Raw genomic sequence first — 16,107 nt, forward strand, 5'->3', positions numbered from 1 at the left:
GGTGAGGCTTGTGGGACTACGTGAGAAGCAACACACCAAAATAATGCCCTGCCTGTCCTCTCTTCTGGCACTTTCTCCAGGTCTCTCCATCTTATGTTAATAAACTGTCAGACACTTAATTACCCAAACATTGGTCATCTTTCCTTTTCCTCCAGCAAACCCTGCCAGCAGCCAGCCCAGCAGTGCCTCCCTGCATTCCCTGGGCGTTCCAGGCTCAGAGGTTGGAATCATGGAATTGTTTAGGTTGGAAAAGACCCCAAAGATCATCAAGTCCAACCTTTGACCAAATCCCACCACGTCCACAGAGGCTGAGCCAGCGGACGTGTGGCAGTGACGTGGAAGGTGTGACAGCGAGCCTGCCACACCTTCCTGTCACCTGCACGTGGTGTCACCATCACAGCTCACACCATTCACCATAAAATAAGAACTCCGTGGACAAAAAACTTCCTTTTTCCTCAAAGTGGAAATTTCCAGAAAGGGCAAGACTGGGTTTTATTAGCAGAAAAGATTTTAAAAATTTCTTTAAATCTCCCAAGTTGCCAAGAGCTGACTGGAGTTAAACCATGACATCACCTGCTGATGTTTTTCCATGGAAAGGCAAAGAAATTCGACAGGAATTACAGCAATGAATGCTACAATTTAATGGCATTTTCATAAGGAATGTGTCATTTTCATTAAGCCACTCTCTGTGTGTTTATAAGTCCTGGTCTAGACTTTTAAGTGAATCATTCCAAGAACAGTAATTCCTCTTGGAAAGAACTTGGCATCCCTGAAACTCCCTGTAAGGGTGCTCTGTCACCAGGCACTGCCAGCCTGCATCAAATACACATTAAACCATGCAGGGATGGCTTTGGGATGCCCCTGGATCAGACTCCAGAGCTCTCCTTGGCTCAGATTCCTGCTCTGGTGCCTCCCCTGCCTAACAAAACAAATTACAGCACAGAATTAGTTTGCAGTTCAGGAATTACAGCTGAATTTTTCCATGAGGCCACCAAGCGCTGCCTCTGCTGTCGTTGTCACCTTTTCCTTAAGGAATACTTTGCTTTTCCCTCCACACCCGAGCTGCACATCAGCACACGCTGTGCCAGCCCTGCTGGTGGCCCGAGGCTCCCAATTCCCGCTGCTTTCTGTGCCCACGTGGCAGCGGAGCTGGGGCTGGCACGAGCTCCCATCGCAGCCCGGGATAACGGGGACGCCGAGCCCGCTCCTCTTCCCCGGTTTCACCCCGCACCTGAAACTCCAGCAGGTGTTTGGGGAGTTTCGTTGTCTTTAGCGTTTCTCACGCAGCCCTCTCTCCCTCCTCCCTCCCTCAGTGCCGAGTATCTCCGAGCAGCGCGATGGGAATGACTCAGATTTCAGCGCTCGGTGCTGGGGCTGTTCAGTCCTGCCTGGACAGGAATCCTCACCCGCTCTCAATCCCATCTTCTCAAGGAAGAATAGGCAGCAGCAGAGCTCGATCTCAGGGTGAGACTCAGCCCCTATCACTTGGAATCAGCAGAGATAAACACACCAGGGCAGGACGGAGCAGCAAAGCATTCAGGAGCTTAAAAAAGCACAGATATTATGAGGAAAAATGCTTTGGAGCTTTATTCTGCCTCAACTAAAGCATTCCTTGTGTGATTCCCTTCTACCCCCCCACCCCTCACCTCTGCTGGGAGAAACCATGGAAAAAGGCACAATGAGGAACCTGCCCTGCCCTCGGCCTGGCATAAAAAGCTTCAGGCAGGACCCTGAGGTGCTCAGAACCTGCAAAGTCCTTGAAAGTCTGAGCAGCTCCTCCATGCACTGGGCACTGCACTGGTCCCAGTGAGCTTGGGATTCACCCAGCTGAGGACTGGCACAAATGATAGGAATTGCACCTTTATTCCACCTCGTTTCTGTTCCAGAGTCCACAGGATCCCTGGTAAGCACTGGGACGTGTGACTGGAGCCTCGTGCATCCCCTCAGAACCCACCCTGAAGGGGAGTGAGGGAACATCCACCCCATTTACTCATCCAGAGAGGTCAGCCCTGCTCTGACCCTACTGCAGAAGGGCACCAGGGCTGCCCAGTATCTGAGGAGAGAGGATGATTTGAGGAGATAAGCAGACGTGGTGCCGTCTCAGGCACCTTTTTGACATCAGGGCCTACAGGACACTGCCCGTCAGTTTGCTCCCTCAGCACTTCAGAGCACACAGATCCCATCAGCAACCCCTGTGAAGCACAGCTGCAGGGCAGAGCCATCCAAATCCGGATCCAAACACACCTGAACTTTACTTTCCTCGCTGCCTGTGATGCCCCCTGCACGTGGTCGGGCCGTGTTTGCCCATTCCAAGCTCCCTGTTCTGTTTGGCAAAGCCAGAGCTCCTTTGCCAGGCCAGGGAAACGCCGAGCCTGGCACCGGCAGCCTCCCCCCTGTTGGCACACTCGGTGCTGCAGCCTCGGGCCATGCGCAGAGCAGGATTTGGGGAAGGGAGCAGTGTGGGGAAGGGAGCACGGTGTTTGTTTGCAAACAGTCGGGAGGGAGTGTGACACAAGGTGATCCCAGCCCCTTTCCCGCTCCAGCCCACCCCACCTCTGTTTCCCCGACTGATTTCTCCTGGTGATGAATAAACACTCAGGGCTACGCTGGAACAGGAGAATGTGCCCAAAGGGTCTGGGTGGGGACATCAGCCAAGCAGGAAAGATCCCTGGTATTCCTTCTGCCTTTGCTGGGTTTCTGTGGGAGGCTTTGCCGGCCTTTGAGCTTTGTGTTGCTGTCTTTGTTCTCTCCCCTACAACTGTTTAAGCCTCCAACCTAAATACTGGCCATGCCAGATGCTGGTGGCTACAGAGCAGCGTCACACTGTCAAAGCAGCAGGAATTCAGAGCCACAGAACAGAGACTCCAGCCTGAGGAGCTCAGGGATGCCCCAGGCAGCTACTGTGGGGTTTCATCATTCTGGGTCTGGGCATTGCATTCTCCTGCCTCTTGAAATAACCCTGGTGTTCCCCAAGTTCTTGTCAGAAATACAGGGAAGGGTCAGCATTGCCCTGGAGAGGGCAAGGCCAGCAGCTGCTTTCTGGGGCAGAGATTTTAGCCTGTAAATCCTCATCAGGAAGAACAGCATCCCACAGAGTGGCCTCATTACTGAAGCCAAACCTCTCAGCTAAGTCCCGATTTTGTAATTTCTTTGCAGGTTTAATAAACAAGCACACCTGAAGACAAGGTGACAGCACAGCCAGCAGTGAGTGCATTGTCACCGGCCCACTCACACGGCCGGGCAAAAATCCAAACAGAGACAGAACCAGGAAAAAAAACACAGAAAGAAACACAACAAACACAGAGCAACGATGAAAAACGCAGCCAGGGTGCCAAGCACAACACGGTGTCAATCCACAGGCCCTGAGACCTGAGTCTATCTCATGGCCCTGACCTGCTCTGCCTACGGGACTGGGATATTTTCTCTGGCAGCTGGGTGACAACGTGGCCTCTGTCACTGGGGTTGTGCAGGGGCATTTCAGCAGCACCGGGGTTAACTCAGCACAGCCACCTGAAGATTCCCAGCAATGCTTCACCCACAGGCAGTGCAGGAGCTTCTCTGTCCCTGGATTCCGTGGCCTGTGTGACACAGGTGGGATCCAGGTCTCCCATCGCACCCAGCCTGGGCCCTGCACAGCACAGGGCACCCCCTGTGGGAATGTGCCATGGCTGGGATGGGAAGGGAAGAGGCCACCAGGAACATCTTTGGGAAGTGGCTCCTGGTCCCCAAAGGGGCTCAGTGGATGCCAACCAGTGGAGCTCAGTGGTGAGCCCTTGGTGGGATGTGGTGGGGTGGGGCAGGGTGGGCACTGGATCCCCCAGCCCAGCTCTCCAGCAGATCCAGCTGGAAAGCTCTGCAATCCCTGGTGGAGCCAGACAAACCTCCCAGGGGCAGGTGCTGCCTGGGGGAATACACAGGGATTCCCCATCTTGGGTCACCTACAGCTCTTTAGGACCAGAAAGCCCAACCCAGCTCAATATTCATCCTAACTCCTGCTTTTGTAGCTCTTTATTATCACAGCAGGACCCGAGGACAGGGATTGACACTAAAATGCCTCATCCTGGGCTGCTCAGCAAAGAGGAGAGAACAGAACCAGCCCTGAACCTCTGCTGTAAATCTCAGCAGCACTGGACTGGTTCCTGCCTCTGCAGCCGGGAGGGCTCCTGAGACAAGCCAGGCTCTGATGTCTGGGGGACACCGGCTGGGGTTGTGCTTTACCCGATAACATCACCCCGGAGGGATCCACCCACCCCCTCCCATTGCACAAACGAGTCCTGCTTCAGTGCCTCCCCTGCCTAACAAAACAAATTACAGCTCAGGATCCCTTTGCAGTTCAGGAATTACAGGTGATTTTTTCCAGAAGCCGTTTCTGATGTCAGATGGTTCCGTTTTGGGGTGTCCTGAGTTTCAGGGATATCTGACTCCAAAGGGAGACACAAAACCAGGCCCTGAGCATCCCACCTGGCACTTCTGAAATATTGCTGTAATTCCTATTTTCATTGTGGACAGATAAAGAAGTTTATGTACAGTTATTCCTGGACACAAACACATTGCACTGAAGCTCCCACTCCTTCACCCACCAAAAGGAAGATTACACAGGTAATTCTTGTATATTCAGTAACTCCAAGAGCTATAACTTTTAAATAAAATTAAATTTAAAAAATAAATCACAGTTTTACAAGACTTGAATTAAAAACTCGCCAATGGTAGCCATAACAGACAAACTTCTGCAACAAAATTTGTTTCTTTTTTACTGCTCTTCAGGTAACGTGGTTTTTTAAGCCAGGAATCAGCTATTATGGGTTATCTGTGCTGAGAACTGAGCCCAGTTTTATTCAGGTTTCTCTGCTTCCCTCAGCACACCCTACCAGAGGCTGCTGCAGTGACACAACAGAGATGTCACACATTTCTAAGGCAGCAGTGAGACAGAGAGAACAGAGATTGGAGGCTTCAGCCTCTGAGTTCTGTGCTCAGGCTCGGGACAGTTGGTTCTCCACTCCAGGCTGGGATGTGCTGACCTCTCCCCAGTGCCCGAGTTCAGCCAGAGCTCACACCTGGCATGGGGTTTGTGCCCTGCTGAAGGTGGGAGAGGTGGCTCCTGTTGCCCAAGAGGCTCCAGGTAGCTGTGCCAGGGCAGGACACTTGACAGGAGCCTCACATGGAGCAGCTGCTCGCCTGCCTGTCCCTGTTCCATGCTCTGCCAGCAGAGCTGCACCCTGTCCCTCTGTCCCTCAGCTGCACCACGGACCCTGCAGAGCTGCTGAGGCACAGCCAGGGTGGGCTCTCCCCCTGTGGTTTTCCCTCTCTCTTCCCATCCTGGAGGGACTTTTCACCTGGAACACTCTCAGTTGCCCAGATCTTCTACAAGGGGCACTCTGCCCATGCCCTCCACGTGCTCTGATTCAGTGTCCTGTGAGCACAGGGCCCAGGGGCAGCAGCCTTTTGCTTTGCTGTTTCATATAAAAAACCAACCCCAGCATAATGTTTTTGCCAAACCAACCTGATTCATCCCATCGTGGGCACAGCCCTATAAAAGCAGGCATTTCTGCAGAGCTCAGACTGCCAAGGCAGAGGGATGACAAGAAACAAGAAGTGGACAGAGCAGGAGGCTCTGGGTCAGTGCCAGCTGCTCTGGTGCTCTCAGCACTCGTGGTATGAACATGCTGGGGACAGGGATGGGTTTTGGATCAGCCTCAATCCCCCCATAATCAGAGCTACAGCCAGAACAGCACTGACAGCTAAAGGGACAAGAAATGAACCATCTCAGAACCCTGGAGTGGTTTGGGTGGGAAGGAACCATCCCATCCCACCCCTGCCATGGGCAGGGACACCTCCCACTGCCCCAGGCTGCTCCAAGCCCCAATGTCCAGCCTGGCCTTGGACACTGCCAGGGATCCAGGGGCAGCCCCAGCTGCTCTGGGCACCCTGTGCCAGGGCCTGCCCACCCTCACAGCCAGGAATCCCTTCCCAGTATCCCATCTAACCCTACTGTCTTCCACATTTCTTATCCTCCAAGCCTTGGAAACTTGGCTATGAGCAATGGAATTTAATCGTGTGTTCAATAATGAGTTCCACTGATGAACATTTTTCAGCTGTTGCCTTTTCCCTCCATGAGCACACGCAATTCCAGGCTCCCTGTTCCTGCCAATCAGCTGATCCCAAGGGCTGGCAGGTGCAATCCAAGTACAAGTGCATTTTTGGATGAATTCTTTACACTGATCAACAATTCAAACCCCAGCCAGAGCAGATCCTCCTCACAGGAACTGTCTTTATTCTGCAAATTTCCCTGGAATCATTCCCATGGACCAATCAGCCGAAAATGTGACCCAAAGCATCAAAGCAGAGATACTGTGCAAATGTTGATTCACCCCTGCTTTGAGTCTGGAGTTTATTCAGAGGGCTTTTACTCCTTTGTTGGGAATTGCATAGCAGTTATTTGATTGTTGTTTCTTTAATTTACAAATCTCTCTTTCTCTTTACATAACTCTAAAAAAATAAAAATCCAAGCCAGCCTCCCTCGCTCCAGCACGGTTATCCCTTGTGTGCTTTGCTGCCAGGATTTTATAAAAGGGCTTTAACTTTTCATTCACCAGGAGCATAACTCAAGTTTTAATAACACACCTTATGCATGACAAAAATTTGCTTCTGGCGATCATGGTTTCGACCACAAAACCACAACTGGGAGTAACTCCTGGTTAACTCCTTCCAGCCCACGCACGGCTGAGTTAGACACAGGCTCAGTTTAGAAGACTATGGAAATCAGCAGTTAGAATATTTTACAATAGGCAAAACATCTCCCTCTCCCATGCCCCGCTGGTCCCTTCCCAGTCCTCTCTGGGGAATTAAAGTCCCAAAGGGACAGGTGGGATTCTTCTCTCTGTCATTTCGGGCGACAGGAGCAGCCCGTGGGGATGTCACAGCTCCTAAACATCAGCCACATCTGGGCAGATGTTCACGGCTCAGACTGGGGGGTGTGAGGAGCAGCGTGCGGGGCACCGACACCGCTCCGGAGCTTCCAAAGCTGCTCCCGGTGCCTGGAAAGCTCCACCCTGGTGATTATCCCGAAGTTCGCAGCTCCTTAGAGCCCCGTTGCTCGCTGAGGGGCTTTAGCAGCCTCTTCTCAGGTTCCTGTTCCCCACTGACACCTTTTCCCCTCAGAGTAAACCCAGGGCTGAACGCTTCCCTCTTCCTTTAGTCCCACGAAATTCCCAGCTCCCTTATCTCCTGTCGGGAGCCCTGGGGAGCTTTCGGCGAGGCGCTCCAGGCCCACCGTGATCCCAAATGCTCCCCCAGGCGCTGCCCGCCCCTGTCCCCTGGCCGGGCACGGGACGGGGCTGCCGCACGCTCGTCCCGAGGGAATTCATTCCCCCAGTGAACGGAACTGGAATTTTCAAAGATCTGCAGACGTGTCCTGCCAAAGGATCAATTTATGGAAAAACCTCGCGCGGAGCCCTTCGCTCTCAGGGTGACCAAACCCAGCCCCATCCCGGGTCTGTGCTGGGGGCCGGAGCAGAGATGGGAATCCCAAAGCGGTGCTGCTCCCTTGGCTCCCCTCCCACGGGAGGGCTCAGGGGTTAAGAGCCCGCTAGCGAGGGCAGTCAGGCAGCCGTGTCATTCCCCGGGCCGTAATTAGCGATAAATCCATCAATCGCACACTCGCTCACACGCTCCGTGCGTTCCGAGAGCCCTCGCTGCCAAACTTAAAAAGCATCAGCTGTAAATTACTCAAAAACTTCAGAAAGCGAAAATTTCAGTCACGGATTCTCAATCAATCGGAGCAGATTGATCCCACTATTTACATAAAATAGTAATTACTGCTGCGCCTTTCCAAGGTTCTTAATTAGGAGGAGATTGGCTGACACAGCAGCTCTGTCAGGCTTGTAAACACACACAGGCGTGCGGTTTTCTCCCAAAAAACACCTTCCAAGCACCAGATCCACGTATATACTTATCTATTTCCTATTTCTTGATTAATATTTTAATACCCAAATCCTTCGGACAGGGTTCTAGACTGGGATGACATTTAGCACTGACTGACAGCAGCACTCACCAGCTTTAGTCACTATTCCTGCAGCCTCCCCTACCCCCTGTCACGCCAGTCTGACACTTGTTTGCTCTTATTTCAGAGGTGCGAGGCCCGAGGTGCTGTGCTGATACCATCAGCATCCAAACTCCAAAATATTTCAGAGGTGACAAAATTAGAAACGAGAGTTATACAGGATCAATAGGGTTTAAAAGCTTTTTCTCATTAAAAAAATTATTTGATAGGGTCATAGTGTGAATCCATTTACTTGGAAAAAAAAACTAAACAAAAAAACAAAAATCAAAACAAATAAAAAACCCAAAGAAAGGAAAAAAACCTCCACCCAAACAAACAAACAAAAAGGAAAAAAAAACCATCAAAACCCCAACAAAAAAGAACACCACACAACAATCCCCACCCCGAAAAACTAGAGGCTGGTAAATACTTTGGAAGTTATTTTCTCAAATAAATATGTATAAAAAATAAACCAGGTTCCTGTAGCTCTTGTTAGATTTTGTTGGACAGAGGCAGAGCAGACTCGCCTCTAGACAGAAACCCCATGTGTCAGTTTTGGGCTGGGAATAAAAAAGTAACCCGGATCGTGATTTTTAACAACTCCCAAATAAAAAAAAAAATAAAAAAAAAAAAGCTGAGAAGTGATTCCTAAGAAGCGATTCCTCCCCGGAGCAGCACCAGCTCAGGCAGGGACAGAAAATCAGGAAAACGCTCCCATCCCGTTCTTTACTCCCCTTGCCAACAGCTGGACAGGCAGAGGAGCCACCCAGCAATCCCATCCAGCCCCGGCAGCGAGAAAAGAGGGGAGAAAAAAAAACCAACCAAACCCTTTCCACTTACTCCAGCTCATTGGACATATTTCCGCGGTGTCCGGGGCAGGAGGCAGCGATCCCGCTGAGCGCTCTCCGGGTGCCTCAGCCAGACATTGCCTGCGAGGTGTTTGATTTATGGCGAGCGGCGCGCACAGGTGGGGCGGCCCTGCCGGGATTGGCTGCCGGCACAGGTGCCCTGGGACAGGTACACCCAGACAGGTGCAGCGTAACCCTGTCCCTGCCGGCCGCCCAGGGAAAAGCCCCGGGGCAAAGAGAGGATAAAGGGGTGGGATCAGGGATTCATCGCGCGGATAATGAGTTTCAGTTTGGTGGATGTGTTCCATCGCCCGCCATGCCAAGGAGATGTCGTCTATATGGAGCTGGGGGTTGGGTCGTCTTTTGGTGTTTCTTTATATATAAATACACTGACAAAATGCATGTATTTATAAAGAGATAATTTATATATTTATACATGTATTTATATATAAAGGGATTTATGAATTAGGGAAGGAGAAAGTTTCCTCTCATTCCTCCGTGGTAATTGTACTGACAGGAAAACCCTTCCTTGCCTTTCCTCACCTTCTCTGAGCTGCTCACTCCAGAAATGTGGGGGGTTTTTTTGGCTCTCCCTCTCAAAAAAAAAAAAAAGAACTTTAACCCCCCTAACTTTAGGTACCAAGTAATTCCATAAATATCCTGGCTCAGGGAACCCCTGCACTACTCCGGATCTGTCAGGAGCAGGGCTGTGCGGATAACCTTTCTCTGCTGAGCGTTATTCCAGCGGGAACTTTGGGAATGGGCTGCGGGAATACCACCCAGGCAACACCTCTGCAGCAACTCACCTGTGAACGGGGAAAAGGTTTGTGCAATAGAACAAACCTCATCAGGGATTCAAGCCCTCTTGCTGGATGGTTTCTGTCATCCGTGTTGCAATGAGGAGGCAGAGGATGGGCTCAGCGGTGACTCACGGTGACTGGATTTGGAAGGCAGGAGAGGATTTTGCCAGGCAAGTTGATACAAGCCTTAAAACAAAGGGAAAAAGAAAGGCTTCCACCCCTCGTTCTCACCCCCCATCGTGTCTCACTCCTGCCGGCCGCTCAGCTCCTGCCCCGACGCTGAGCACGGCTCTGGAGGTGTCACAGCTTTGGAGGTGTCACCCAGCACTGAGCGTGGCTCTCCCTGGGGGGCTCCCAGCCCAGCGGGGCGGGCAGGAGTCGTGTCCACACAGGCACATGAGAGCACAGAGCTCTTTAATTTGGGTACAACACCCTCCAACACCTCCCTGGCTGCTGGCTCAGATGAGGAATGACCTTGGGGTATCTGCTGATAAGGGCAGGACGTGCTGGGCTGGGCTCTGCCCGAGCCCTCCACTCTGCTGTGGGAATCCTGCCTGCCAGGGATCCAGGGGCTGGGCAAAGGCTGCTCCTGGGAAGGAAAAACCAAAGGTCTGGAGCAATGCAAACTCCACTGGGGATTGCTGGAGACCACCAGGAGCAGGGGACAGCAACAGCCAAAAGTCAGCTGAAAGAACCCACGGAGAATCATGGAGTGGTTTGGGCTGGAAGGGACCTTAAAGATCCCCCAGTCCCAGCCCCCTGTCCTATTAAGCCAAGGAAAGCACTGATCTGAGGCAGCTGTGGCAGCAGTTGATCAATGCTCTGATTGTATCTCCACGTTAATGAAGCCTTGCCCAGTTCATGGTGCCCACAGCGGCAGCTCTGAGTCCCTGTCCTTCACCCCATCCACGCAGAGAGGATTTCACTGGCTCTGGCTATTGCAGAGCTGCAACATCCCCTCGGGGGATTTCCGAGTTTCCTCCAGCCTTGCAGTGAGACTTCACAGACTCCAGCAACAAAAGTGAAGGAGGAGAAAACACTGCCAGAGCATGCAGGGGAGGGACAGGGCTCTGACCTCTGCGGGGAAAAGAGAAAGACAAAGAAAAGAGAGGGAGAAATGTGTCTGGCAGAGCTGAGCAGGGCCAGGTTTTGTCTCAGTGAAAGGTGTCCTGTGCCACCTCTGGATTTGGTTCAGCTTTTCAGGCTTGGCCCTCTGCAGAGCAGCAGGGAGGGTGCTGTCTGCTCCCCCAGGACAGGGTGCAGGAGAACAAACCCTCCAGACCCTTCTCCTCTGCTGGCAAAGCCTCGGTGCCACCCTTGGAAGGAGGCTCAGGACAGCCCAGCCCTCACACACAGCCTGGCTCTGATGTGTCACTGGGCACTGCTACCTCCAACAGCTCCTGCCAGACAGGACCATCCCTGTCCTGCCTCTTCCATCCTCTTGGGCACCTTTTGTGCCTTTTTTGTGATAATGGGACTTTTGTGGCGCCTTGGAGGCCTCCAGGCCTGGACGCCCAGACAATCCCTTTGACTATGATTTCAGTATTTCTAATTATTATTTTCTCTCTCTCTCTTTTTTTTTTTTTTTTTTCATTTATTCTCCACCCTCCAAGAGTATCTGGTGAGGGGGTGGGATAGAAGAAAGAGACCAAGAGATACATTCTCTGTGAACAAAACCCTCCCACTTCCCTTCCACTCCCCTGTTAAATATACCCTGGAACAAAAGCCTTTTATGATGCTCTAAAAATAAAGCATGCAGCAGTCAAGACAAACTGCAAAGTTTAAAAGAGAAGGCCAAATTTTGCTCACAGCTACACCCTCTCTAAGGCAACAGGGTTGCTCTTGTGTTTGGCTTGTTAAACCCTCTTTAAACATCCAGGGGCAGACTGGGATTAGCTGCATTTTGTGAGGGACACATCAGCAGCTCCAGGATGGAGACAGCATCACCCAGAGGGTCTCCAGCCCTGCAGGGCCAGCTGGGGCTGCTCCTGGATGTTTAAATCATCCCAGGTGCAGCGTGGCCCTGTGTCCCTGACATCCCAATGTTCCTGTTTCTCCCTCCACCACCGATCTGCGGTGTGACCTCACCTAAGCCATTCCACACTCCCTGTTCCCAGTCTGGCTTCTCTGCTGTATAACCTGTAAGGAACTTCAAAGCAAGGACTCTAATCCCTTTAGGATACACGGCTTTTCCCACTGACAGCTGTCAAACATCCTTTCCAGTTGTCCTGTGATGTGCCAGGAATTGCAGTTGTCTTTGACCAAAGGTTATTAAAACACTTCAGCAATTAATACACAGCAAGAGGAAGCAGCCTGGAGCAGGTTAAAGTGAGCTGGGGCTGCTTCAGGTGCTTTTCCAGCAAAAAAACACACCTTGTGCCACGAAAACCTTTGATATCCAAACCAGATCATCTTTCCCACTGAGACACCCTGTGTCTCCCAGAGCCTTTTCCTTGGGAAGGCAGAACAAAAAGATGAACCAAAACTTCCTTGGGCTGCAAGGCTCAGCCTGGCAGCACTGCCCTTCCCTCTGGTTGGACAGCACAGGCACAGCAGAGCTCCACAAGTGCCTCTACAGTGTCAGGGGAATAATGAGGAAAAGGAAAAGGAGGATTTGGCACTCTGGAGAAATGAAGAGGGACAAACCCCTCACTGGCCTTTTCCCAGCAGCCGTTTTCCAGGCTCTACCTGCAGGATTCCTGGGAATCCAGCTGGCTCTGCTGGATCCCAGTACCACTAAACAACGTGACCTGATGCTGAAATGTCTTTTTAATAGAGCCAGGCCAGTTTGTTATTATCTGTTGTAGCCCAGGGGGCTATAGGAAAATTCCTGTTGTCCTTAGCGAGTTCTACCAGTTCTCACACAGTAACGAGTTTGGGTTGCAAACAACTGACCCAGCTCAGGGACTGCAGGGCAGGCAGCTGCAGTTAAACAAACAAACATGACCCCCCAGCCCAGCCACCTTCTCCTGCTGCAAGAAACTTCGCTTTTCCTCTGCATTCTCTGCCCTGAGCTCATCCCGTGCTCTCCCTGGAGCTGACCTGACACCTGCCATTCCCAACCCAGCAGGAAAGTGGGAAGTGGCTGTCCCAGTTTAGTCTGTCAGGGGAGGGAGCTGGCTGGAGACATCACAAGGATGTTCCCCATTCCAGCCCAATTTGCTGCCCAGGCTTCCTGTGATGTTCAGCTCCAAATATGCACAGGGAAGGAGCCAGGGGAAGGTTTCACAGAGGGGAACTGTCCTTTCTACCAGGGATTTCGGCCTGGCTCCAAGGAAACTTTGTTTTCTAACCCCAGCAACCACCAGGGAGCACATGCCCAGCTCACAGGGCTTCCCTCCCATCGGCTGCCTCACACCTGCAACTCCAAACACAAAAGCACATTTCCTCCCAGAAAAAACCAGGAGTTGGATTCCCCCCCTGTGATCCCTGTGCCAGGAGCAGGAGGTGCTGTCAGTGGTGCCAGCAGCACCAGGAAGGGCTCAGGGCTGGGCCCACACTTCCCTCAGTGCTGCCATTCCTCCCCGAGAGAAACTTTTATAAACATGAAAACAGTTTTGAAAATGGACCAGATGCAAAACATCAGGGATTGCTCCCAACCATTTCCCCCACTGTGCAGCCTGATCAAAGCTGCCTCCCCTCAGGAAGTTATCTGATGTCAGCCAGTGACGCTGCAGCAGAGATGAGTTTGGTCTCGGGTACCTCAGTTGACTCCACTCCTCCTTAATCAGCCCTGGGTGAGCAGAGATATGGAAATGGCACTGGCAGAGGTGTCCTGGGCTGCTCAGAATAAATTACCCTTATCAGGAGCGTGGCAGATCCCAGCAGCACAGCTGGGCTCAGGTTCGGGCTCCAGATGAAGCAGCCAGGGTTTGGATGCTGTGTCTGCTCCCCTCACCCAGCTGTGGATCCCAATTAATCCGAGCACAGCACAGAAATGGGATCTCATTCAGCAAATTCCTAAGTAACAAATTTTAAAAAGGAAATATGAATGGATATCAGTCTGCCCTGGACTATAATGAATGTGCTCAGGGAGCCTTGAGAGGCAGCTCAGTTTCTGTCAGTAATTAGAAAAGCTCAGGCCAGAGATATTTATCTGTGAGCAACATCTGGAACTAATAACATCTCAACCCTGCCAGCCTCCCTGGTTTCATCTCAAATCTGCTGATACTTGCTGTTATTGGTTTATTTAGTTGCCTCTTCAAGCCTGGCTTTCTGTAATCATCCCATCATGTGAAAGTGTTCCCTACACAAAAATCTCCATCCTTCAGGATCGTTGCAAAACGCTCCAAGCCCCAATTCCTACAGGCTCAGGAATGAAGAGACAGAAAGGAAAATAACTCCCTCACACACCCCACAAAGTGAAGCAATTTTAAAGCCAATCCTCCACCTAGCAAGGACCTGGCTTGTGGTTTCCAAGCAGAACCAGGGCTCAGGACACATTAGTGCTGTGCTGGTCAGTACTGGACTCATCAAAGCACTGCAAATTTTAATTATTTCTCACTTCAGCTCTCCACCTGTCATTACTCATCTGAATCACTCATGGGATACTGGACCAGGGGATGTTTTGGGGTGGCCAGAATGGGCACACAGCAGAAGTCATCCTGCCTTTCTCTGCCTCAGCACTTTGCAGGAGCTGACTTTCCCACAACAGCTTGAGAAAACAGCTGTGGGACCTGATTATTTGTAGAGAAGAGGAAGAAGTTGGCTCCACAATCTTGATTTGACTCTAAAATTGTCCCCGGAATTGGGATTCCGAGCTTGGATCCCAGGCCTGGTTTGGAGACACCCCCTGCTCTTGAAGCATTCAAATGAAAAGGCAAAGGCAGAGGGAGGGGAGAGGCTGGGCAGGGGCTGGGGACAGCACCTGTGGGAACTGAATCTCGTTCCCAGTGGGAAACTGGAAAACCCAAAGGCCTGTGTGAGTCAGAGCTGTCCTGGTTCCGCTCAGGGAACACAGCCCCAGCTCCTGGCCGAGCCCACGTGGGAGAAGCTCCAGGTCCTTGGAGTTCCCAGCTCTTTACAGGCACTGAGAGATTGGATTTCCCTTTGAAAATCCCCTGGGAACAGCCCAGTGTTGGTCCTGCTCCTTCCCCCCCAGGGGCTCCAGCTTTGTCCTGCCAGCCTGCAGTCACCAGCAGGGACAGCGTGGGGATGATGCAGGAAAGCCCAAGCAAAGCCAGCAGGGCTGAAGCCTCCTGAAAAAATTAACAGTTCTGGGCTGGAGAATGGGCAAACTTCGACTTTTGGGTTTTATGTCCCGGTTCAAGGGAGCTGCTGCAGTGTGTCACCTTTGTGTGACAGCATGAGGAGCCCGTGGCTCTGGTTGGGCCCAGCTCAGGGAAAGCTTTATCAGGGAGTGCCAGGGCCTCTGGAGCCATTCCAGCCCCTCCATCCACACTGCAGGAGCATCCAGCCATGCACGAGGTGTGATCCAGGCAATCCCAGCCCGGGATCCCAGCCCACAGCCCTCAACCCATCTCCTGCTGGCACCTCCTCCCCAGAGCCCAAAAGCTGGAGGGAACCCAGGCTCTGCTCCCATGGCTCCTGCCAGAGCTGAAACTCTCCCAGCATCGTCTGTCCCAAACATCCTCCCTCCCAAACATCCTGCCCAGGGCTCTGGAGGAGAGAAGGAGCCCCAGATACCCATCTGCTCCACCCTCTGGTAGTGGGCAAGCTCAGCTTCCTCGCTGGCACCTGTCTGTCATATTTGATACCAAATAAAGGCCCACTTAATTCGGACTCACTCGACCTGCTCCTGTTGCTTCGTCTTCCTGGCCAGGCCAGAATCCAACATCTGCAGTGAAAAACCTTCCCTGAAATGAAGCCTAAATCCAAATCCTATCAGTGCATCGCCTGCTCAGATAACAAATCTAACCAAAGCTTGTAGGAACTTATTGGATTGTTTTTGGATTGCCCAGCATGTAGGTCAAATGTACAAGCCCGGGAGCCTTCCTGCACAGCAAATCCAGAAGGTAAATTCAGTTTTTTCAGCCTCTGCAGGGCTGGAATTTGCTTCTCGGGGCAGGTTGTTGTTGTGGGATTAAGAGAAAGTTCACTGCAAGGTACCAGTTATCCCGTGGAGTGGAAAAATAACAGGTATTTTGCAACATTTCCAGAGATGCACCAAGAATGTCCTGGGTGGCAGGGAGCACATGGGAGCTGCTGGCCCTCGGGGCCTGGGGATTTTCCTTCCTCGGAGAAAATGCCTCCTGCAAGAAGCACATGCCTCTTACAAAACCAGCTGCTGCTTGGGCTTTGTTAAATAAATCAATCAACCCTCTTTTACTTCATGATCTGAGAACCTGCCTCCCTTCTGAGCTGACTCTGTCGTGTTTTCCCCACAGTTTTATGGTCCTCAATCTGATGCCCAGGTGGGACTCCTGAGAATGGAAACCCCCTGATTTATCTGCATCAGTGA

The sequence above is a fragment of the Coloeus monedula genome (assembly GCF_965178545.1).
Source record: "Coloeus monedula genome assembly, chromosome: 24".
NCBI lineage: Eukaryota > Metazoa > Chordata > Aves > Passeriformes > Corvidae > Coloeus > Coloeus monedula.